Source organism: Ranitomeya variabilis, chromosome 4, assembly GCF_051348905.1.
Source record: "Ranitomeya variabilis isolate aRanVar5 chromosome 4, aRanVar5.hap1, whole genome shotgun sequence".
NCBI lineage: Eukaryota > Metazoa > Chordata > Amphibia > Anura > Dendrobatidae > Ranitomeya > Ranitomeya variabilis.
This window is the reverse complement of record NC_135235.1, coordinates 304,232,631-304,254,899: the sequence shown is the minus strand read 5'-3', so window position 1 is coordinate 304,254,899 and position 22,269 is coordinate 304,232,631. Positions and strand designations below refer to the sequence as shown.

General features: G+C 48.3%; 1 protein-coding gene across 2 annotated transcripts in view; it reads right to left on the bottom strand.

Annotated features, from left to right (window-relative positions):
• The window catches only part of LOC143764604 (transcription factor HES-2-like), a 43,103-nt gene extending 21,728 nt beyond the window's left edge, over positions 1 to 21,375 (bottom strand). The window contains exon 1 of one of the 2 annotated variants that reach the window (XM_077250323.1): positions 21,240 to 21,375. The gene's annotated coding sequence lies outside the window, so the exon portion shown is untranslated. Of the gene's footprint in view, positions 1 to 12,405; positions 12,471 to 21,239 lie in introns of those variants that run through there. The other variant, XM_077250324.1, reaches the window with a different exon arrangement.
• Positions 21,376 to 22,269: the final 894 nt, after the last annotated feature.

Sequence of the window (22,269 nt, the reverse complement as noted above, 5' to 3'; positions counted from 1 at the left end):
CTGGCAAAAATTAAGAGACCACTGCAAAATTTTCAGTTTGTCTCCTTTTTTTCTCTTTATAGGTTTGAGTAAAATGTAAGTTGCCATTTTCTTCTATAAACTACTGACATGTCTCCAAAGTTCCAAGCAATAAATGTTGCATTTATTTTCTGAAAATGAGAAATGGTAAAAAAAAAAAAAAAAAAAAATATAAAAAACACCCACCCCAAGTTAATCATCATTTTAGAAGCAATACTAATGTTTTAACTCGGGAAGAGTTCAGAAATTAGTATTTTGTGGAATAACCATTATTTTTAATCACAGCTTTCATGCGTCTTGGCATGATTTCCACCAGTCTTCCACACGGCTTTTGGGTGACCTTATGCCACTCCTGGTATAAAAATGCAAGCAGTTCTTTGATTGCTTGTTACCATCCATCTTCCTTTTGATTACATTCCAGAGGTTTTCAAGTCTGGAGATTGGGCTGGCCATGTCAGGGATTTGATGTGGTGGTCCTTCATCCACACCTTGATGACCTAGCTGTGTGGCATGGCGCATTGTCCTGCTGGAAAAAACAGTCCTCAGGGTTGGGGGGGGGGGGGGGGGGGTGTAACATTGCCTGAGCAGAAGGAATCAACTGTTTTTCAGGATAACCTTGTATGCGGCTTGATTCATGCGTCCTTCGCAAAGATTAACCTGCCCAATTCCAGCCTTGGTGAAGCATCCCCAGATCATCACTGATCCTCCACCGAATTTCACAGTGGGTGCAAGACACTGGCTTGTACGCCTCTCCAGGTCTCTGTCTAACCATTAGATGACCAGGTGATGATCTGGGGATGCTTCAGTAAGGCTGGAATAATCTGGTTAGGCAGGTTAATCTTTGCGAAGGACGCATGAATCAAGCCACATACAAGGTTATCCTGGAAAAACAGTTGATTCCTTCTGCTCAGGCAATGTGTTCCCCAACTCTGAGGACTGGTTTTTCCAGCAGGACAATGCGCCATGCCACCCAGCTAGGTCAATCAAGGATGGATGGATGGATGGATGGATGGATGGATGGATGGATGGATGAAGGACCACCACATCAAAACCCTGTCATGGCCAGCCAAATCTCCAGACCTGAACCCCATTGAAAACCTGAGGAATGTAATCAAGAGGAAGATGGATAGTCACAAGCCATCAAACAAAGAACTGCTTACATTTTTGTACCAGGAGTGGCATAAGATCACCCAAAAGCAGTGTGAAAGACTGGTGGAAAGCATGCCAAGACGCATGAAAGCTGTGATTAAAAATCATGGTTATTCCAAAAAATATTGATTTCTGAACTCTTCCCGAGTTAAAGCATTAGTATTGTGGTTTCTAAATGATTATGAATTTTTGGTTTTTGTTTTTTTTTGCATTATTTGAGGTTTGCAAGCAATGTATTTTTTTGACCATTTCTCATTTTCAGAAAACAAAGATAAAATGTATTGCTTGGAACTTGACATGTCAGTAGTTTACAGAATAAAAGAAAAATTTACATTTTACTCAACAATATATCTATAAAGAGAAAAAGCAGACAAACTGAACATTTTGCAGTGGTCTCGTAATTTTTGCCAGAGCTGTACATAAAGCTATCACACTCAGGCCAGGAGAGCCGTCGGCCAGTCTGTGCATTGTGGCCTGATGTTGGTCCGGTTTATACATCCGTCTGACTGCACCCTAAAAGGAGGAAAAGTTGTGAAATTATTCTTGTATGATTTTTTACATGAAAAAAAAAATTATATTATATTATGTATAACACTTGTCTTCATAGGTGGCACAGGAACCTATGGGACACGAGGTACCAGAGCTTGGGTATAACTGCCACCATTCCACCACCCATAGTTTAATTTTTCATTTACCGTATTTTTCGGACTATAAGACGCACCGTACTATAAGATGCACCCCAAATTTGGGGTGAAAAATGCAGAAAAAAATATTTTTTTATAAGATGGGGGTCCGTCTTATTGTCAGAATTTAAGATCTCTTACCTGAGGGCAGGCAGTGGCAGAGCAGGGTCACAGGAGGCATGGTGGTGGCAGAGGTGAGGTGATGCTGAGGTGCGGTGGGCGGAACGGCGTGCACCTGAGCAGGGTCCCATCCTGCTTAGGTGGGCGACGCCATGGCCTGGTGTCCATGGGGAGGTTGCTGTGGCGGTGGCAGACGTGCGGTCACTTCCTCAGGTGGCAGCGGCCAGGGTCCCTTCCACATTTGAGGTGACGCCACAGCAGTAGTGAAGGAGAGCAGCAGAGCTGGGTGGTTTTCCTGGTGGCGGTGGGCTTACCGGCATTGTGGCGGCGACAGAGGTGCGGGCATGATGTGGCACGGTGAGCTGTATGGCATGAGCAGGTCCCATCCATATTTGAGGTGAATCCGCGGCCCGGTATTGATGGAGAGCAGCAGCGCTGGTGAGTTACGGTATTTTCCGGTGGCGGCGGCCATCTTGCTGAGGCCGCGCGTGCGCAGATTCACTACTCTGCGTCCCAGGGCTTCAGGAAAATGGCCGCCGCGATCTCCATCTGCGCACGTGCAGCGCCCCAGAGTCCTGGTCGTTGCAGTGCTGTGGCTTCGCCGCTAAGGGGAGCCATGGTACGTTCGATGGCACCGAAGGAGTTCCTCCAATCAGGTATCACAGACACCAATATGTTTCACAGCTGGGCCTCCGGGGGGAGCTAAGGGTGCTATTCATTAGGCCACTCCCCACCATAGTGGGTAAACTGGGGGTCAGGCAGGAAGTTAGAGAGAACGCTGACGGGATTGAACGGAGCAACACCCTGTGGCAGGGGGTGTTGTGAAGGGAGAGACTGTAGGGTCTCTGCCAGGGGTGGGATCCTGGCAGAGGCTTGGCATTGAAAGAACGTAACGGGTCCGCGCAGGCTCCTGGAAGCGGCGGGACTCAGGAAAGGACTAGAAGCGAGATATTGTGCTGAGTGAGAAACGAAATCAAGCAGAAGGAGAATACCAGCAGGGGTTGTGCTGAAAGAGGCAGCACCTTGCTGAGGCGCAATACCGGTGGCCGGAACGCCGAGGGAGTGGATTAGAATACAGCTTCAAGCCATACTCCAAACAGCGGCAGGACAGTCGGTCTCAGGCGGGCTGTCTACCACATATCACCTATGAAGTCTTGGGGGGCAATTGCGGGAGAGGGGCGACTCTAGGGTCCCGGAAGAACTCCAGGCCTACCTGACAAACGGGTGCCATTCCAACCTGAATACAGGGAAGGGGTGGATTACAGAGGAACATCAAATCGAGTTGTGAGGGAACTTAAGAAAGACACAACCGTTGTGGGGTTACTTTCCGTGAGCACAGCAGGGAAGGACTACAACACATAGCGCTAGAAGGAAGGCACAGATTTCCACCTGAGAGGAGAACTCTGGAGGTGCCATTGGACCGGCCGGACTTGCGTAGCCTGGCGAACCGTGTTCTGGACTGAGGACTCAGAGATCTCCAGTAAAGAGGTAAAGAGACTGCAACCTGGTGTCCTCGTTATTTACCGCGACTTACACCCCACAACCGCACCGCTACATCGCTACCATTACTACCACCTATTACACCGGACGTCCCCCACTGACGGACAGGGCCACGGACCGGGTCTAGCCACCGTGACAACCCCGAGACTGAGAACTAGAGGCCCGGCTCCGGGTACCCCTCGGCCCTGCGGCGGTGTGGGGGCGCGCCGCAGACTTGGCGTCACGAACAGGATTTACTTAAGCCTGAAGAATCAGGTCATGTGTGCCTAGAGACTGTGATTTGTTGTGCTTGGACTGTACTTTATTGTAAGACTGTGCGGCGCCATTAGCCGCCAAAAGTTCCCGCCAAAAAGGCGCCGCCATTGCTACACCCAAGGGGAAGGAGGGCGTGTTATGGGCGGAGACTCCCAGTGTGGCGCGAGAAATGGCTACCGCCCCCTGCACTTCTGGCTGCAGAGGAATGACCTGCCCCAAAGCAGAAGAGAAACACCCCTTGATATGCAACAGCGGGAAGCAGGAGATGGAGAAGCCCGACCTCAGAGAAATGGCGGAGTCAGGTGCATGCACTGCCACCGACTATCAGGCAGCGATGACGAGCAGCGAGTGCCTGAGCAAGGAAGGAGCGATCCCGGCCTGCCCTCCTTTACCAGAGACGGACCAGGAGCCTGCGGACCTGACAGCGGAGTTACGTCCACCAATCCCGACCTCGGAGTTAGAGGAGGAGGAACCACAGCGAGCGGAGCAGCATTCGGGGGCCGCATCGGAAGAGCCGCGGTCCGAGCAGCAGCCGACTCCAGCGTTCTTGTCAGCGGACCGGATCGACATCGGTGGAACCACATCAGGTGTAGGTACGGAAGATACCCCTGCCTCCCCGCTCGATCCCGCTCCTGCGACCGACCCTCACAACAGTAGCTGCCTCTTGATGGCGGGGATGGTGGCGTCCTCCCTCGAAGTAATGAGGGGTCTGGTATCCCCGCCACCGACCGCAATGGGAGAGTTCCTAGATGTGAGCTCGGAGGGAGTGATTCTCCGGTGGGAGGCTCCCCGGATTGAGCCGAATGGGGTTTGGAGAAGAGGTCACGCCATTGCCGTGCTCACTTGGGAGCAATATAAGCAGTGCCTGATTTCCCAATGGAAAGACTGGAAAGAGATGGGACAAACCCCCGCTGCATCAGCCGTGAATCAGGGTCTGAAGCCTGTACGGTCAGGAGTTACCCGCCATCGGAGTGCCCAGGAAGGGTGTGCCCGTAACGTTCGCCGACGTGGGCCTGAGAGAGTGTCATCTACTACTTCAGCTGTGATTGAACCAAATGTAGTAGAGCTTACCAACATTGCCACTGCACATGTCATTGCAGCAACTGAGCTGGCAGCTAGGATCCGTCTTCGGGTTCAGGCATCAAGCGGTCTGACTGCACCGGGAAGACCCACCAGTGACACTGGCGCTGCAGTGGCCGGGGTCCCGGAACCCAAGCCACCAGAAGAAGAATAAACCTCGATACCATGAAAATGTAAATAGTTGCTACTTTATTGTTTAACTGTTCCTGTTGCTGCTAAACCCGCCCAGGGTTAATGGATCCCTTTGTTGACCCGGGATCCCCTTTGTTTGTTTTTCTTTTTCCTGAAGTTTATACAAGTTTTAAAGTTATACAAACTGCAGTAATCATGGACTGTGCATGATTCGAACTTTCTTTTGTAAATAGTTTGCACCTTCTTAAAAGGTGCTTCCTACTGGTTTTAGCCAAAGACACTTTGCGAAGATATTTGCCCTATTGGTTTGAGCCAGAGACACTTTGTGAAGATACCTTTTCTACCGGTTCTAGTTAAAGACACTTTGCGAAGATACCATACTGGAACCTTTGCGTGGGCTGGTAGGCTGAGAGAACGAGCTACCTCAGAGAGACTTGGTCCCCTCTTAAAGGGGATGTGAAGAATTGAACTTGAGAGAGATACTGTTGCAGAACAGTAAAGCTATAATGATGCTTGAAAAGAATGTAACTGTTTTCCATGAAAAGTTAAATGTGTTCAATTTGTTTGAAATGTGAAATCTAAATAATGTTTTGCAGAAAGAAAAGATGCAGAGAGCCCGTAGGGGTAGAGATAGAGATCTGCATAGCTGAAAGTAAGGAAGTAATGATGAAGGTGAGGATAGAAGGTCAACCCTGCGTCCCCATAGAGAGTTACTTTGTTACTAAGGACAGAAAGCGAACCCGTAGGGGTTAGAGAGTGAGTCCTTAAAGGAGCCGAGTAGAGCGGGCTCAGAGTTCTTTAAACGAAAGGAATGTTATGTCTATACTATGTATAGTAGCGAAAGGCAGTAGGCCCTGGCTGAACGGGGCGGTCCTGTAAAAGAAAGGAGAGGCAGTAGGTCTGGTGCCATAGGGACAGGCGGTCCTGCAGGTTCAAAGTAGGAGAATGTGAAGTTACCTTACCCTGTAATGTGATTATAGGAAGGCCTTTGGTAAACTAAGAGTGTATGTTTCTTAAAGGCAATGTTAATTTATTGTTCCAGAATTTGCACTAAGTAGAATACCCGGTTGGGTAACAGGAGTTATGCATAGCCTGTAATTTATAATGTTGACTATGTTTGTAACGTTAGAAGTGTCCTCACCTCCCATAAAGGGAAGCCTGTTCAAGTATACTTATTGTTTTGCACTCAACAAAATTGTATGTCTTTTTGCTAATCTGTATTGTTGTTTTTCTACCCAGTCCCGGAGTACTGTGTTTAACCAGGGGGGAGTGCAGCGCCCCAGAGTCCTGGTCGTTGCAGTGCTGTGGCTTCGCCGCTAAGGGGAGCCATGGTACGTTCGATGGCACCGAAGGAGTTCCTCCAATCAGGTATCACAGACACCAATATGTTTCACAGCTGGGCCTCCGGGGGGAGCTAAGGGTGCTATTCATTAGGCCACTCCCCACCATAGTGGGTAAACTGGGGGTCAGGCAGGAAGTTAGAGAGAACGCTGACGGGATTGAACGGAGCAACACCCTGTGGCAGGGGGTGTTGTGAAGGGAGAGACTGTAGGGTCTCTGCCAGGGGTGGGATCCTGGCAGAGGCTTGGCATTGAAAGAACGTAACGGGTCCGCGCAGGCTCCTGGAAGCGGCGGGACTCAGGAAAGGACTAGAAGCGAGATATTGTGCTGAGTGAGAAACGAAATCAAGCAGAAGGAGAATACCAGCAGGGGTTGTGCTGAAAGAGGCAGCACCTTGCTGAGGCGCAATACCGGTGGCCGGAACGCCGAGGGAGTGGATTAGAATACAGCTTCAAGCCATACTCCAAACAGCGGCAGGACAGTCGGTCTCAGGCGGGCTGTCTACCACATATCACCTATGAAGTCTTGGGGGGCAATTGCGGGAGAGGGGCGACTCTAGGGTCCCGGAAGAACTCCAGGCCTACCTGACAAACGGGTGCCATTCCAACCTGAATACAGGGAAGGGGTGGATTACAGAGGAACATCAAATCGAGTTGTGAGGGAACTTAAGAAACAGACACAACCGTTGTGGGGTTACTTTCCGTGAGCACAGCAGGGAAGGACTACAACACATAGCGCTAGAAGGAAGGCACAGATTTCCACCTGAGAGGAGAACTCTGGAGGTGCCATTGGACCGGCCGGACTTGCGTAGCCTGGCGAACCGTGTTCTGGACTGAGGACTCAGATCTCCAGTAAAGAGGTAAAGAGACTGCAACCTGGTGTCCTCGTTATTTACCGCGACTTACACCCCACAACCGCACCGCTACATCGCTACCATTACTACCACCTATTACACCGGACGTCCCCCACTGACGGACAGGGCCACGGACCGGGTCTAGCCACCATGACAACCCCGAGACTGAGAACTAGAGGCCCGGCTCCGGGTACCCCTCGGCCCTGCGGCGGTGTGGGGGCGCGCCGCACACGCGCGGCCATTTTCCTGAAGCCCTGGGACGCAGAATAGTGAATCTGCGCACGCGCGGCCTCAGCAAGATGGCCGCCGCCACCGGAAAATACCGTAACTCACCAGCACTGCTGCTCTCCATCAATACCGGGCCGCGGATTCACCTCAAATATGGATGGGACCTGCTCACGCCATACAGCTCACCGTGCCACATCATGCCCGCACCTCTGTCGCCGCCACAATGCCGGCAAGCCTGCGTTCCGAATATAAGACGCACCCCCCATTTTCCCCTCACAATTTTTTTGGGGAAAAAGTGCGTCTTATATTCCGAAAAATACGGTATATCCTTGTATCGTGCAGCCAACTGTATCTGTATATTACTTACATTTACCAAACAAAAATTTTTCTATTGTTTGCTCAATTTATACCATTCCCAAGTTGTGATATCAGTTCAAAGACAGTCAAAGTGGATCTCTAGCACCAGCACTGAACTCCATGGTTATAGGATGTTTTGCCCCCAGCAGTTCGCCCCAGGTACATCCTGTTCGTGACGCCAAGTTGAGTCGCCTGCCAGGGCAGTGGGGGTACTCTGTACCGCGTCTGGTACTTGAAGGGTGGCTGCGACCCAGTCCGTGGCCCTGGGCACCCAAGTAAAGGGAAAGGTCTTTAAACAGAAACAGTATCAGAATGTAAATGCTGCAAATAAGAGAAAGTTGGAAGGCAGATTGACAACCCGACCAGTCACTGAAAAACGGCAATCTGCCTTCCAACTTTCTCTTATTTGCAGCATTTACATTCTGATACTGTTTCTGTATATACACTGTTTTAGAGCTGCATTTATCTACTTTTCTTGAGCAGTATAATATTCCTACCAGGGATAAGTTTATCTAGTGTGACTTTACTTCATACTTATTATAACGGCACTTTCTAATGTGGTGGGTTTTTTTTTTTCCCTTTTTTTCAGTCCTCCCATCCACTTTTAATATATGCGGTTGCCTGGGTGTTACACCTGTGATATCAGTTATTCCACTTTGTTTATGGATTTTTTCTGTGGCTGTGGTAACTTTGTGTTGTCTACATGTAAATTTGAATAAATTATATTTTGATTTTATTTGGGACTTTGTGCTCTTTTTTTTCTTACGTTGAATGAGCGATAGTTGTATTTGTTTGGTGAAATATCCATTTGCTTGTGGGTGGGTTAAAGCTTGTGGGGGGGGGGGGAAAAATCGGATCTTGTGATTGGTCCATGTGGTCAAGTGTCTGATTTAATGGGGTTGTCCACTTCTAGGACAACCCCTTTTCATACCCCACACTTGGCATTGACAAAATAAAGCCTATTCTCAATGTGCCGGCGCTGCTCCCGCGGTGTTGGCACTCAGTCCTGGGGCTCTCGTGGGGCTGTATTATATGTGGTGCCCAGCGTGCAATCATCCAATCAGCTCTGGCGTCACTGTCCCCGCCTTCTGTCAGATTGAAGAAGAAGAGGAAGTCCGTGATTAGTGGCAGCCATGACTTCATGTTCAATTTGTCCAAAGGCAGAGACAGTGACACCAGCCCTGACTGGCCTTGCGTCATGTCACAAAAACCACACAGGAGCCCCGGGAGAGTGAGTGTTGACACCAAGGGAACGGCGCCGGCACGGGAAGTGAATATGAACTTCCATTTCATCAGGGCCAAGTGTGGGGGTATGACAAGAACTGGTCCATGTAGTGAACCACTTCTTTAAGTGTTCTAGTAGCTTCTAGCAGCCACACCTGTGCTTTGCTGTTTGGAGGATACTCTAAACAAGGCTGCTGACCTGCGTGGAGGCTGAATTTTAACCCCTTTCCCTCCTCGGGAGTAGTAGTACGCCGATGTCGGACTCCCTCCCGCTCCAGCAGTGAGCCCACATCTTTCCGGGGACGTCAGCTGTTTTGAACTGCTGTTTTTTTTCTGGTTTAGTGATAGGACTCGCAAATGTGGGGACCCCTGACATGGGTTGCGAGCTTCCATATTTTGGCCATAAAATCAACTAATACCTCACATACATTGATGTGTTTTTTGCACTTTATCCTTCAGGGTGCAGCTGGGCCAAGAGGGCTCTGTAATTGTGGCCTCTTTTCACAGGATGCAGCCCACCTGATCTAAGAGTATGGGTGTCATTAATAGGCTGTAAGCCAGATGCTCTACATCACCTGGTGTGAACAGCGCCACATACAGATTTCTATCATTTTTGTGCACCAATACACCAACAGCCTCAGGGCTGTCCCACACGTCCAGATAATTCCGGTACCGGAATAAATCGGTACCGGAGTTATCCGTGTCCGTGTGCCTGGGAACTCACGGAGGCCATACGTGCGGCACACGTGTGCCGCCCGTATGGCGAGTGGGTACCACACGGAGCGTGTGGTACCCACTCTGCATGGTGCTGAAGCTGCGATTCATATCTTCCCTGCAGCAACGTTTGCTGTAGAGAAAATATGAAGAATAGTGTTTAAAATAAAGATCTATGTGTCCGCCGCCCCCCCACCCCCTGTGCGCCCCCCCCCCCCCCCCCCCGCTGGTCAGAAAATACTTACCCGCTCCCTCGCTGCTTCCTGGTCTGGCCGCGGCTTCTCCTGCATGCGGTCACGTGGGCCCGATCATTTACAGTCATGAATATGTGGCTCCACCTCCCATAGGGGCGGAGCCGACTATTCATGATTGTAAATGATCGGCCCCACGTGACCGCATACAGTAGGAGGCGCGGCCAGACCAGGAAGGAGCGAGTAAGTATTTTCTGACCAGCGGGGGGGCGCACAGGGGGTGGGGGGGCGGCGGACACATGGATCTTTATTTTTAACACTATTCTTCATATTTTCTCTATAGCAAACGCTGCTACAGGGAAGATATGAATACCGGCTTCAGCACCATGTGGGGGGGACAGCGCTTACTGTAGCGCTGTCTCCTGCACGCACACGGACCCCAGACGGAGAATGTCCGTGTGAGGTCCGTGTTTTACGCGGACCCATTGACTCTATTGGGTCCGTGTAAAACGTGCGCTCCCACGAACACTGACATGTCTCCGTGTTTGGCACACGGTCCGCAAAAAATCAATGACATCTGAACAGATGCATTGATTTTTATGGGTCTACGTGTGTCAGTGTCTCCGGTACGTGAGGAAACTGTCACCTCACGTACCGGAATCACTGACGTGTGAAACCGGCCTCACACACTAGATTGAAAGTGGTTGTCTCATCGGTATTGCTGCACCTGTGTTGCCGCCATCTTTAATTGGGTCCACTGCACCCGAGTGCATTTGTTTGGAGGTCTGTGCAGATAAACATCTGACTTTTTTTTTCTGGCGTTTAAAAAAAAAAAAAAAAAAAAAAAAGGTTTTGGGAGAATTTCTTAGTCCTCTTAGTGTGTCGGTGAGCTCTGTAATCCTATATGTACTCTTCTAGCTAGCTAATTTTAGGTTAACTGATAGTGGTCTCCATCATGGGGGGCCTAGACTTGCTATATTTCACCAAGAAACTCCTGCCCAGTAGCGTTTTGAAGTTTCTATTCATGTTGATGTAAAGTGCTTTTTCTAACCTGGGCCATGACCTTAAAAGTGTACATTTCTACAATTGTGGATTATCTTAAAATCCTCCGTAAAATTGCAGCTAATGTGCCTGGTCATGGTATGGGTGGGCTCTAGAAAGACTCCGCAGACTTTCCCCAGCCCAGCCATTCAATCCTTCTTTCTTGGCTCATGTTTTCTTTCCTCCGGGATCCAAGTCCCCACAAAATCCCAATTTTCTGCCTCTAATTCCCACAGCCGCCCATTTGTAGCCTGAACCTTCATGCTGTGTCCTCTATAATTACAGCTCAGGCACATAGCTTCATCACAACTAAGCGGCCAGGGTGAATCGTACACATTGTGTCACTGCAGAAATCTTACAGACATTGGTATTGAGGTCAGTGTCTTGGTGAAGACAGACCCGGCGCACAGCTGTATATACATTATCTGCACACTAAGGGTGATGTATACAAAGTATGGAGGGCTGGAAACATCCAAGTATATAAGGTTACATTGCTGCCCAACAGTGGAATGTATCAGACAGCGACACAAACACAAAAAGGCACAATCCCTCATACAAGTAGGGAAGTTGTATAATTCTGAAGGAGCTTAGATGTATGTATGCATATATTTGGGAGTAAGCATGTATTGGTATGTGTGCACACACTGGCTATGTGTATGTGTGCAAATATTTCTGCATAAATTAATGTATCCACATCTGGATGATTACACATGAACAGATATCTAGTTTTTGTACATGTATGTAAGTGTATACAGTGGGTACGGAAAGTATTCAGACCCCTTTAAATTTTTCACTTGTTTCATTGCAGCCATTTGGTAAATTCAAAAAAGTTAATTTTTTTCACATTAATGTACAGTCTGCACCCCATCTTGACTGGAAAAAAAATAGAAATTTTTGCAAATTTATTAAAAGAGAAAAACTGAAATATCATATGGTCATAAGTATTCAGACCCTTATCCATCTGTGTATGTATTCATGCATATAGAGGAATCTCTGTATTTAAGTGTGTAGGTCATATCCATTTGTGTGTGTGTATGGATGTATTTCTGTGTAAGTGCAGGTATGACACTTCTTACATCTGCAGGTCCAGGGATTATTGGATTTTTGTTTCTTTGCCTATAGATGTTCTGTTACAGAAGAAAACAAACTTCCCAACAGCTGGTACTTTTGTATCAGAGGCTGTTAGAGATTTGCCTAGATTTGTTAGTGCGGACCTGTTCCCAGAAGCTGCTACTTCTATTGTAGAAGAGTGTGTCGAATCTCTTAGGGGAGCGTGGAGAAGGAGGCGGTCTGGCCGATTTCCACGCTTCAAGCCTTGTTCAGACCGTAGATCCCAGCACATTGTTCTCTGCAGGAGCCTCAGCTCGGCGTCTGGTTCCGCCACAGCTGCGGAGAGAATACTTTCCATGTGAACTTTAGATCTTTCCATTGTTCCGCCATTACTCCTGACATAAGACAAATCTGCCTATTGTACTTGACAACCTTCCCAAATCTCTTACAGACATCAGGGGTAATTTACCTCTTTGGAGGCGCGATCACGGATCAGGACACCAGCACGGTGCCTTTTTAGGAATTCAAGGGTCCTAAAATGGAGATACAAATTTATATTGCAGGAGATTATGGTCTACAAATATCTATTGGCCATAGCCATGAAGATAATTTTGGCACGTCCAACCTGGATTTAGTAGTCAGGGAGATAACTATGGTGGAAGGAAACTACAGCTTTGTTCATCCAGTTTAGACTGTTTCATGAACCAAAAACTAGAACAGTAAGCAGGAAACTATTACTGACTAAGCATTGCTAGAAAATGCAGAAAAGACCACTATCCTGTTACATCACTTTTAATGTCCAGCAAACCATGTTTAGGTCCAAAATAATATTTCAATATACAAAAGCAATGTATATTGCTTTTCTGAAAGATACAATTCTGACTCCCTGAAGTCACCACTAGAGGGAGCTAACTAGCTAGCTTACGATTTAATAAAAGCAGTGGTATCACATTAGCTTATGTCAGGCCTTAAAGGGTTTCTCCTGGGTACGGGTAGATGCAACATCAGTGCAGTGGTACTTGGACTAACCCTTAATAACCGATTCCATAACTTAATATTTCTATCAAGATATAATGTATGGAGTAGGTGCTTTAAAAATTCTACAGAGGAGCTGGAGGCCGACAAATTCTGTTCTAAGTTCACATGAAATGACAGTTACAGTTTTCCATAGAACCTTATAGGCACCAACCGTCAAAAAAAAAAAAAAAAAAGTACATGCCCCAATGAAAACTCTGATAACTTAGAGTTAATGTAATATAGCTCATTAGGTGCTAAATACTTTCAATGCCAATATCTACACAACCAAGAGGAGAAATAGAAAATGTGATGAAAGGTTCTCTAAGGTGAAGAGGAGCTGCATAAATTTGTATGCAAGGAGCGCCCCCTAGTGGTAGCTGCAAGTAAACAATTAAAATATTTTCAAGACAGGCTGAGAAAGCTGTTAAGTCACATACTCCGGATAGTCTTAGTTACTCACCGGTTAACGGTGTTTTTCGGAGTCCATGACAGCACTACGGGGAGAGAGGGGATCCGCCCTTCAGGAACAGGAAACCTACAGATACATAAGGGCGGCACCTCTCCCACGCATCAGTTGGTTTACAGAGCACAAGAGGACCACCAAGGTTAATAGCATACATAATAAACAATGATACAAATAACTAACTATTCACTACCCGTGAATTATCTAAATAAAGGAAGAGGTGTACACCCAGAACTTAAGAAGACGGGAGGGTATGTACAGGTGCTGTCATGGACTCCGAAAAACACCGTTAACCGGTGAGTAACTAAGACTTTATCGGTCGTCCATGACAGCACTACGGAGAGAATTACAGAGAGTAACTAGGGAGGGACTACAGCTTGCAGCACCCTTACACCAAACGAAAGGTCAGAAGAGGCACCCAAGTTCAATCTATAATGGTTATAGAATGTGTGTGGAGAAGACCAAGTAGCAGCCTTACAAATTTGGTCGATCGACACCTCCAATCTTTCCGCCCACGAAGCCGCCATAGCTCTAGTGGAATGCGCTTTCAGACCTTCAGGCGCCGGCTTGCCCTTTGAGATGTATGCCAGCGAGATAGCCTCCCTGATCCATCTAGCTAAAGTAGATTTTGATGCCCTGTGACCCTTCCTACTACCCTGATAGGACACGAATAGGGCGTTATCTATCTTCCAGGGATCAGTTACTGACAGATATTCCAGGATACATCTTTTTACATCTAAAGTGTGTAGCTTCCTTTCCTTATCGTTAGTAGGATTGGGGAGGAAGGATGGAAGAACTATTTCCTGTGTTCTGTGGAACCTGGACACTACTTTAGGAAGATATGCTGGATCAGGGGATAGTATCACTCTATCATCCCTAAGCTGCATGTAAGGGGGAACCCTGGATAATGCTTGGATGTCGCCTATCCTACGCGCCGATGTTAGGGCCACCAGGAAGGCTACTTTAAGGGATACATTTTTAATAGAGGCTGATGCAATTGGCTCAAATGGGGCCTCTGTCATGGCTGAGAGGACTAGGTTCAGGTCCCATGGCATGACCCTATTCTTCACCATTGGCCTGGACCGTTTTGTCGCTCTGATGAATCTGCTGACCCAGTGATTCTCAGCAATGTTGCAGCCAAAGAGGGCCCCTAAGGCTGATACCTGCACTTTAAGTGTATTTGGGGATAACCCCATATCTAACCCTTTCTGTAAGAATTCTAAAATCTGGTCTATTGGTATTGACTGACCAGCTATTACCCCCGAGTTTTGAAGGAACCTCTTCCAGATCCTAACATAAATCTTTGTGGTGATTATTTTTCTGCTCTTCAGCAGAGTGTTAATGAGGCCCGGAGAGAACCCCCTATCCTTTAACAGCGCCCGCTCAAAATCCACGCCGTCAGATGAAGGCCAACCGCCCGAGGATGGTAGACTGGGCCCTGGGACAGGAGATCCGGGATGTCTGGCAAGACCCATGGGTCGGATATCGACATAGCCCTCAGGCATGGAAACCACGTCCTTCTGGGCCAGAAGGGGGCAATTATTATCACTGTGGCTTTGTCCTTCCTGATTTTCCTCACCACCAGAGGAAGTAGAGACAGGGGAGGAAAGGCGTAGGCTAGCCTGAAGTTCCAGTCTATGAGGAGGGAGTCTACTGACAGAGGATTTTCTCTGGGGTTGAGAGAGCAGAATTGTGCCACTTTCCTGTTTTCTTTTGTGGCAAACAGGTCTATTTCTGGTTGACCCCATCTTTCCACGATGAGGTTGAAGATGGAGTCGTTCAGGGACCACTCCCCCTGCCTCAATGTGTTGCGGCTTAAGAAATCCGCTGTAGTGTTTTCTGCCCCTCTTATGTGAAGAGCCGTCAATGAGAGAAGATGTTGCTCTGCTAGATGGAATAGACGATCTGCTACGCACATTAGGGATTTGGAACGAGTCCCGCCTTGGTGATTTATGTATGCCACGGCGACCCGATTGTCCGAGAATACCCGCACGTGGTGGCCCTGTAGATAGACAAGGAGTGATTTAACTGCCTGTTCCACAGCCGTTAACTCCTTTAGGTTGGAAGACATTTCTATCTGATCCCGATCCCAAAGCCCCTGGATCAATGTATCCCCCATGTGAGCCCCCCATCCAGAAGGGCTAGCGTCCGAGGTGACTATACGAGTTACATTATATTCCCAGGGGACCCCTGTGGACAGGTTCTCTTGGACTAGCCACCATCCGAGGGATATAATAGCGTCTTGGGATAGGGTCATCAGGCTCTCCAGACATCCCCCCAACCTTTTTTGTTGTAACAGCACCTCGCCCTGAAGTATCCTCGTATGATACTGGGCCCATCGGACCGCTGGAATACAGGATGAGAGAGAGCCCAACAGAGACATGGCTCTTCTAAGGGACATGGTGGGGTTTTTAGAGGCATTCAGCACCTGAAGGTGCAAGCGATCAATTTTCTCTTGAGGCAAACGGCATTCCTGAACCTGGGAATCCAGGGTCAGGCCTAAAAATCGCTGCACCGTCATGGGCTGTAAGCGTGATTTTTTGACATTTAGCATCCACCCCAGACGCTCCAGAGCAGACATCACTTTATGTAACTGTTCCAGACAGTGATCCGCCGTTTTACCTACGATAAGGAGATCGTCCAGGTAGGGGATTATTAGAATGTTGGACTCATGCAAGTGAGCCATAACCTCCGCCATAACTTTGGTAAACACTCGAGGGGCGACCGATATACCAAAGGGGAGGGCCCTATACTGGAAGTGTCTGATTACCCCATCCAACCTTACCGCCACCCTCAGGTATCGTTGGTGACCTGCATAAATGGGGATATGGTAATAGGCGTCCTTCAAATCCAATACTACCATAAAGCAGTTTTTAAACAGCAGCTTTATTGCGGTGTTAATAGTTTCCATCTTAAATGATTGGACGGTCAGGAAATTATTAAGAGCCCTAAGGTTAATAATTGTTCTGAAGGAGCCATCAGGTTTACTTATTAGAAATAGAGGAGAGTAGAATCCTCTACCCTGTTCTCCTTCCGGAACCTCTGACAGGACATTCTTACTGAGCAGGTCGTGAACTTCTGCTTCCAGGGCCGCCTGTTCTGCTGGAGAGGACCTGAGTGGGGTAACTCTGAAGAAGTTCTGAGGGATGGAGGAGAACTCTAGCCGCAGACCCGTAGCTATTAACCCCAAAATCCAATCACTACTGGAGATTTTGGACCAGGCCGGGTAGAAGGCAGATAGTCTACCTCCCACCGGGGCGACTAGTCATTGGGGTGGTTTTTTGACCTCACGGGATGGCTCCTGACGTCCTCCACCTCCAAACATAAATCCAGTACCTTTCTTCTTTTTCTCATCCCATCTGCTCTGGTCTCTGGCTGGTCTCCTCCGAAAGAATCTTTTCCCTGTGAAGGGACGCCTGTAAGAGGTAGCTGGTAGATTGGGAAACTTTTTCTTCTCGTCTCCAGCTTTCTCCAGCAGTTCGTCTAGGACTGGACCAAACAGGTATTCCCCTTCGCATGGGATAGAGCACAGACGGGATCTGGATTGAAGGTCACCTGGCCAACATTTCAGCCACAGGGCCCTGCGTGCTGCGTTTGATAGTCCGGCCGCCCTAGCCGCCATTCTTGCCGAATCCGCAGATGCGTCCGCGAGAAAGGCAGCGGCATTCTGAATTGTTGGCAGGAATTTCAACATAGAGTCTCTGGAAACACCGCCTTCCAACTTAGACCCTAGCTGATCCAGCCAGACCATCATCGATCTGGCTGCACATGTCGCAGCTACAGCAGGTCTCAGGGCACCCGCCGACATCTCCCATGTCCCTTTAAGGAATGAGTCAGCCTTCTTATCGAGAGGGTCCTTTAGGGAAGCCATGTCGTCGAAGGGGATAGATGATTTTTTAGACGCCTTAGACACCGCTGCGTCCAATTTCGGCGCCTTATCCCATGTATTCACCATGGGGTCCTCAAAGGGATATCTGCGTTTAAAGGCAGGTGGAAAAGAGCCTTTCTTCTCCGGTTTTTTCCATTCCCTTTTGATGAGGTTCTGGACCTTGTCATTGAGCGGAAAAGACCTACGTTTTTTAGGGTCTAGACCGCCAAACATTAGGTCCTGTGTAGCGAGTTCTGGCCTTTCATCAGCCACCCCCATGGTGGATCTAACTGACTTAATAAGTTTGTCCATTTGGTCCAATGGGAAACAGAACCGGTTAGACTCCTCTTCCGAAGAGGACGCTGAGGAGACAGAGGCGTCTGACTCATTCTCCCTACTAGGGCCAGCGGACAAATCCGACTCTGAGGCGCTAGGCTCCCTTCTTCTTTTGGAAGACTCCCCCCGGGACAGGGATTTCAGGGAATCTTTCACCTCCTTCCTGATAATCTCCCTAAGGCTTGATGTGAAATCAGGAGACTCTTCCGCCACCTATGGGAGCGGAGAAAAAGGCTATGTAATTTATCTGGCGCTACCGCTATCAGTGTTCCCATCAATTTATTTCCTACCGTCTGCCGTACACACGACTGACAAAGTCTCTTAGGGTAGGCGTCTGGCAAAGGACAAGCGCATAGCGCGCACTCCTTGTTTTTTTATTTACCAGCGCTTTTTTTCCCCTACGGAAATAAACATAGGAAAAGACTGCATCAGGGTACATTCACGAAGATCTCTTACCCAGGCAGTAGCGGTAGGTACCGGATTACTGGGGGGTCGGTCCAGATCCTTCTGCTTAGATCTGCGACTGGTCTGGTTACTGCGTCCGCGGGTCTTCAGCTGGGGGTTCGCATGGGACTTCTCCGAGGATCCATCCTGCTCCTGCTCCAGCAGACCGACGGCAGCTTCCGGCTCATCCATAGCTGCAGATGGGCTCACAAGCAGTGCTGCAGCATTTTGTTTGGCTATAAATAGCCCTCCCCCGGATCCGGAATCAGTGCAGGTGTGTGGCCAAATCCACCCCCCCGACTTGCAGGTGACTGCTCCACCCCCCCCTGCACCCAAACGCCCCCCCCCCCGCCCCCGCAGGACAGCGGCGTTTTTAGAAAAAAACCGGCCGGCGTTTGACTTCCGGTTTTGGCCCCGCCCCCTGCGCGTCACTTCCGGTTTCGGGCAGAACGCTCAGAAACGTGCCCGGAAGCCTGGGAACGGCGCCGCCGGACCCCCAGCCGCCCCCCCGCTACGCCACCGCCGCTTCCACGGCCGCAGCCCAGCGGTGACCGCGGCAGAGGCCGGCGTCCGACCCCCAGCTCCGGTCCCGAATCGAAAGGAGCACACAGGACGCCGCGCTGCACCGCACCGACGGGGATCAGAGTGGGGAAGACCGAGGCCCAGGGGGGAGAGCGGACCCCGGGGGGGGACATACTCACCTGCTGACCACTGGGGATGGACCTCCTCCGGACGTCGCTCCACACTGCACCGCTCACTGTCGTGGAGCCCTACCCGGACCCACCGTGGCGCTTCCAGGGACCCGCACTGCCCGAGGTAGGAGACCCCCTCGCTACCTGGGTCGGACAGCCGGCCTGGGTATTGATAGGAGAAACGAAGTCGTATCTGCAGGGAATCCTGTCCTCCAGGAACAGGAAACCAACTGATGCGTGGGAGAGGTGCCGCCCTTATGTATCTGTAGGTTTCCTGTTCCTGAAGGGCGGATCCCCTCTCTCCCCGTAGTGCTGTCATGGACGACCGATAAAAATGAACTTACACACAGGGACATAACTACAATAGGTGCAGGGGTTGCAATCGCACTTGGGCCCTGGAGCCTAGGGGGGGGGGGGGGGGGGGGCAAAAAAGTCACTTTGGCCAATATTAAACTGTTGAAATAATGCTTATTATTGTATATATTGCATCAACCACTATTTGCTACTGTTTAATAGTGCATAAGTGTCTGTCTCCAGCAATAGTGTTATATTGCCAGTAAAGCAGTTAATAAAAAAAAAAAGGAAGTTCCTTTCACTTTGCAAGCTGACAGACATAAGGTCCTAAGCTATAAGAAATACCAGTTGTGAGCTGTGTTCCTGAATAAATATATATTCACTGTTAAACGACTGGACAGTGCAGAGATTAATCCATTGCCAACATAAGTGAGCAAGGGTAATAAAGACATGCATAAAGGGTTAATCTACCAGTGACACTGTATTTCAGAGTATCACAGAGAAAATTCAGCTGTGACATAATTGTATCCGGATATTATTGAGAAGTAGATTACCATAAACACATGGAAAAGTTCAAAGACCAAAGATTCCTTCCAGCTCAGTGTAAACTATTACTTATTTGTCCAACGAATTTACACTTAAAAAGCTTTATTATAAGGCGATTTCTTTTGTGATCTCTTTGGAGTTTTGTCTCCCATGGCCCCCTGACTTGTCAGTCAGTCCGGCACTTTCCACCCCCTCATATGAGCGCTGTCACCTCTTCCATCATCCTTCTTCAGATGCTTCCCACACTATACTCTGCCTCCTTCCCCGCTCTTTGAAAGACAAGTGTGGGTTTAGGAGGCATTGTCTTCTTGGCGTAACTGAGAATTCTTTAGGACACTGATGACTAACTCTGCTCCAAAACAATTAGCAGCCATATGGAAACGGAGACTAGGGGCTCGCTCACACGAGCGGATAACATGGCTGACTGCTATGTGATAAGACATTGCGTAGCACTCGGCCAAGTGTATCTCGCCCAGGGCACCCATTCAAGTCATTGGGTGCATGTGAAACATCAGACTGCACTCGGATGTCATCCAAGTGCAGTCCAATTACTGTGGACATTGGCAATGGAGAAATTACCTTATCCGCACCTATGCTGTGATTCTGACATGCGAGAGATCAGAGCGCTGACAATCAGCTCACGCTTGCAGCAGAGTTTGAGCCGGGTGTCATTAACATATCACATCTGATGCTATATATGCTAGTGTGCCCCTGGCCTAAAGGACAGAATGGAGTTAGTGAGACCCTGGCCTAAAGGACAGAATGGAGTCAGTGTTACATGTATCTGTGTGACGTCTTCATTAGAAACACGTATGAACAGGGCCGCCATCAGGACACTACTGCCCTTACTGGCGCCTGTTGAGCAGAAGGGGTCCGACCTCACTCTTTGCTCAAAGGGCCCCAGGGGCAGGATCCTGCCGATTCAGTAACTGAACATGCATCCTTGGACACAAATTTAGTTAAAATCTATTGCCATGTGGGACATTGATGGCTTCCTGCACAGCAATAGTTAACAGCCGTGAACCAATCACAGGCTGCCAGCTGACATCAGTGCGCTCATCTCCTGAGTATGGAAGAGGAGTTAGCGGGCACCGCTCATAGTTACAAAATATTAAAGGGTGCAACTATTGCACATGAAAACATGTAAGGGGCAAAAAAAAAAAAAAAAAAAAGTGTAAGAGTGCAAATAAAAAGTGCACATAGCAAGTGAAAAAAGGCTTTGAGTACTCAAAGTGCAAAAAACCTTCATAAAAAGCATATGTAGACATGCACAAACTCCCAATAGAGTATAAATAAATGGGATAACAAAAATGATAAATCCTCAATTCAATAAGTACAACTCCCATGCAAATGAGCCAGCAGTGGCAGAAAAAAAAAAAAAAAAAAAAGCATAAATACAAAGGTATCCAGCAGCAGCAATATTTGTGCCTCCTAGACGACCCCCTTTAAATCAATTTACAGCAGCACAAATATTGCACAAGCATGGAAAAAAGGGGGAGGGGAGGAAGGAAAAACACAAAACAATTTGAAGTCTAAATTAGAGACACCAAAGTTGGTAAATAATTGCTGTAAGCAATTTGCATTATCACACACTGACCCATGCTGATAGCTGCAAACATATACACAATCACACATATACTTGCCACAACCCAGAGTGGAATGAGTCCCAAAAAGCCCAACACGTGCCACTATCACGTATAGCTTCACCAGGGGGGATCAGAGAAAGGTCCTTCATGTCAGTAATATATACCCTGGTGAGTGCACTAGTCCTAATGATCGCAGACACCTGTCAGCGGCAATCCCAGAACAATGACTAATAGAACGCCTGCTCTAGAGCTCCGTCCATTATACATAAAGCTCTGTCCATTATACATAAAGCTCTGTCCATTCAAACATGAAAAGTGTTATCAGTGCGTATGGGCAACCGACCTACGGTTCATCGGCCGTAAGTGGAGACCTCGCGTCAATGTGCGTACCACACAGACAAGACCGTAAAAAAACAAAATACTTGCCATTGCTGACTCATTTGCATGGGAGATGTACTTATTAAATTGAGGATTTATTATTTTTGTTAGCCCGTTTAATTATACTCTATTGGGAGTCTGTGCATGTCTATATATGTTTTCTATAGATGCTCGAAATGTTTTTATGTTTTTTGCACTTTGTGTTCTCAATAAAGCCTTTTTTCACTTGCTAGGTGGGGTATGTGCACTTTTATTTGCGCTGTCTTTGGGCTTGTTCACACGATCCTTTTTTCGCTGCGGATTTTTCAGGTCCTGATTTGTGAAAACCGCAGTGCAAAACCTGCAGTGGTTTTCACTGCGGTTTTCAGTCCTTTTTCTACTGCGGATTCCACTGCGGGTTTCCAACTGCACTTTCCTATTGGTGCTGTTGGAAAACAGGAGCGGAATCCGCAGAAAGAATAGACATGGTACTTCTTTTTTTCCGCAGAAAATCAGCGCGGATTTTCATGCCGAAAAAAGGAACGTGGGAACAGTGGATTTCGTTTTCCATAGAGTAACATTGTACTGTACCCTGCATGGAAAACGTCTGCGGATCCGCAGCGAAAAAAGGATCGTGTGAACATAGCCTTACTCTCTTTTTTAACCATCGCCGCAGTATGACATCACTGCCATGTGCCGGAGATTCCGCGCCTCCAATAGATGAGGGAGA